This window comes from Hevea brasiliensis, unplaced genomic scaffold (genome assembly GCF_030052815.1).
Source record: "Hevea brasiliensis isolate MT/VB/25A 57/8 unplaced genomic scaffold, ASM3005281v1 Scaf241, whole genome shotgun sequence".
Classification (NCBI taxonomy): Eukaryota; Viridiplantae; Streptophyta; class Magnoliopsida; order Malpighiales; family Euphorbiaceae; genus Hevea; species Hevea brasiliensis.
Window position 1 is genome coordinate 81576 of NW_026614742.1, and position 3852 is coordinate 85427.

Sequence of the window (3852 nt, forward strand, 5' to 3'; positions counted from 1 at the left end):
AAGTAGTTTAATTTATTAAAATTACTAAAAAGGATATATAATTAAGTGTTGTAGTTATTAAAATGAGGATAATGTTGTTATTTTTAAAAATTATTATGATAATATAGTTTTTTACTTGGTAAAAGAATAGTTTTAAAATAAATAGATAAGTCATAAGTAATATTTCTTACTTATAACTTCCGATTTATTTTAAGTATTTTTTAACTTATAAGCAAAACTAAACACTAATCTACTTAGAGACTTTCTGCTTATAAGTAAATTTGACTGACTTATAAGTTAAATCAAATTGTTGTTGTTAAAATGGAGATAATGTTAATATTTTAAAAAATTATTATGATAATATAGTCTTTTACTTAGTCAAAGAGCTGTTTTAAAATAAATAGATAAGTCATAAGTCTCTAGTTATGACTTTTAACTTATTTTAAATAGATTTTTTAATTTATAAGCCAAATCAAATAATAATTTACTTATAATTTTGTACTTGTAGATAATTTGATTGGCTTATAAGCCAAACCAAATACCTTATAAATAATTATAATTATAATTATTATGAGATTTGGTGAGATAAATATTAATTAATTATTATAAGTATAAATATTATAAAATTATTTGCTTAAGAATAGTTTATATAAAATTTTTAAAAATCTATAAAATTTATAAAATAACATTTCTAAAATAAATATTTTGAAAGAGTCAATACTAAACAAGTTTATTATATATAAATATAATTTTAATTTTTATACCTAAATAATGTCCCCTCTGTTTTCTTGAGGGCTCCAACCCGTTTGGAGCTATTCTTTCTCTGTGAAAACTTTCGTGATGCCAGTCATTCCACGACGCACGGAAAAACTAAACCATTCTTTTTCTCTGTTCGATAAATTCAATTCAAATTTTGGAACAATTTTCATATTGTTGCTCCACAAGGTTGCTAGTAAGTTCTCTGTTTTGGCAAATTCTTCTTTAACCCAACAGCAAGTTTCGACCCACGAAAAGGAATAATGGGTAAAGTCGCTTTCCAAGCTATTATCTTGGAAAAAATTAACCACAAATTTCCGTTCAACATACAGGAAGTCTTTGGAGACTTGGACCATTGACAACAGGCAGGATCAGGAATTCATCATCAAAATTAATTTGCACGTAAACACACTGTGGGTGGTCAGCTTTGAAGTAGGTAAGCTAATACAATGTAGAGATCAGGTCTAACTCAACTAGACAGCTAGCTTAAAAAAAAAAAGAGAAATATCAAAATCATTCCACCATGTCAATGAAAAAAGAAAATAAGGATTAGCAATTCTGCTTCGAATTTAACATAAGAATATAAACAAAATTATGGTTGTCTTATATAGGATTAGCTGCCTAATTTTGTTTCTTGCACCTCACCGCTCTCAGGCACACAATAGCGCCTAGCCTCCAGGGCCTCTTTTGTACTTTCAATAACTATGATTCTAGATCAATCAATGTTTATGATATGTATTCTACCCTATGGTAATGAGAGTAAGAACCATCCAAATGAAAAGAGCATATATTATAAGAAACACATTGGGTGGTTTTCAGACAACTCTCAGGAGATTACTTTGAAATGGGAAGTTCATCTCATAAGTCATAACAATGTGCACTACCATTATATTAAATTTTATTTTAATATAATAATATTAATGAGTTGGATATTTGAGCTTATATTCAAGCTTTCAGACAAGTTGAGCATGAGCTGAATTTGATTAAAAAAAAAATTATGTTATCATGGGATACTTATTGATTTGATTTTTGAATTAGGATTTTGATTTTGTTTTGTTAATTTGTGGACAGGGAAAGAGAGTTTGTTAAGAAGTTGTTTTTGATATGTTGTTTGAGATGAAAAAAGGGATATTATTGATTATGATATTTAGGGGTATGCTATTATGGTTTTTATTAATATCTATTTAAGAATCGAAATTGAATTAAAATTTTGGTATTATTTTCATTTTACTCTTCATGTTTTAGTTCAGTGCATTTTCAATTCGGTTTTAGATTTTTTAAAAAAAATTAAGCAATTGTTTACATGGAAATTCATACCTGAATATAAGGTTATTTGTTTGACTTAATTCAAAAAATAATTGAATTAATTTCAATCATTAAAATTATTTTCTAGTATAAATTTCAAATAAAAATAAATATAAAATATATTTTATATAATAATATAATAAATATAAAATATATTTTCTTTTTAAATATAAAATTTAAATTAATGAACTATTTTATTAATTAAAAAAATTAAGAATTATATTATAATTTATTATTAATTTTTTCAAATTTAATTTATCTTTTAACTACAATTGCAATAAATCATAAAGGTTAAGTTATAGTATAAAAAATTTAAATAATTGGTTATAATTGTCAAATCGCTTTGTACAACTTCATCCATTAGGCTTTCTAAAATGATAAAATAGCTATTATATTAATACGATGCTAATTATGCCAATTTAAATTATTAAAAGTCAATTAAATTAATTAAATGGATGCAGATTTAAAATAATTAAACAAAGCATATAATTTAACTAATTTACAAAATTGAGATTTTAAATAAGTATACTGGTGTTAGGACAAAGATAATCAATTATCTGTTATATATGTACTCTTTATCACATTTATTACTCTTCATTATTATTATTCGGCATAAATTATACATAGAGCTATACTTTTTTTCAGAAAAAAAAAAATTAAAGATAGAACTTTCATTAAATAGAAATAGAATACAATTTTAAAGTACAATATGCATACTACTACAATTACACATAAGGAACTTTGAAATAAATTGTTTATACAAAATATAATAATAATTATTTTAATTTAAATAACTTAATCGTATTAATAAAGTATTTGATTTAGCCATTTCGCGTAGAGCATATTTCAATTAGTGGTAATCTATTACTATTTAACTCAACATTTTTCTTATGAGCTAATTTGGAAACCATCAAATTTTGGTATACCCATGAAGGAAAAATCCATACTTCTTAACATTACATTTCTATTCAAATAACAAAATAAAACACCTAAGAGAGAAAAAAAAAAAATCCTTACAATAAAGGAAATAACAAATCCTCGCAAAGAAAGAATTACTGATCCTTACAGACGAGAAGATACCAAATCCTCTCAAACAAGGCAACAAAACTCAAATCTATTAGTAATAATAGATAGGAACAAATACTGATCTGTTTTAAAAATATATGAGTTTAGAGATTATTAGAAAAAAAAAAAAAGAAAAAAGAAAAAAACAAATGTAATAACAAGTGAAAATACTTACCTGTCTTAAAAAACTCATAAAGAAAAGAAAAAGAAAAAAAGAAATGTAATAACCAGTGAAAATACTTATATGTGACCATCTTAAAAAACTCATAAAGAAAGAAAAAAAGAAAAAGAATTTAAAAAAGGAGGAAGTTAGGATTGCCCTCATATAAAGAGCTATACTTATAAGATACAAACAAACTTAATAGTATTTTAATGGTGGAGATTTAAAATGAGTAGCATAACACATGTAGATTTCCTTAGTAGCTATATGATATTAAATTATACATAATTTTACGCTCTTTGAGGTAACATCAAGCTCAACGATCCAACATTGCCAATAGCCTTCAAAACCATATGAGACAGATAAATTCAAGCACTTGAATTGCAGCCAAAGCCACCCTAGCTCTCATAGCCAAGGAGATGGTGATTTGAACTATTTTCAGTTTTCACAGTGTTGCTCCAACAATTGTGTTTTGCCAAATTCTTTTTGAACCCAACCACATTCACATTTTCAAGCTTCAACCCATGGAAAGAAAGAACAGGTCCCATCTTTGAGACCAAAAGAAAAAAAATGTAAAGTCTCTTTCC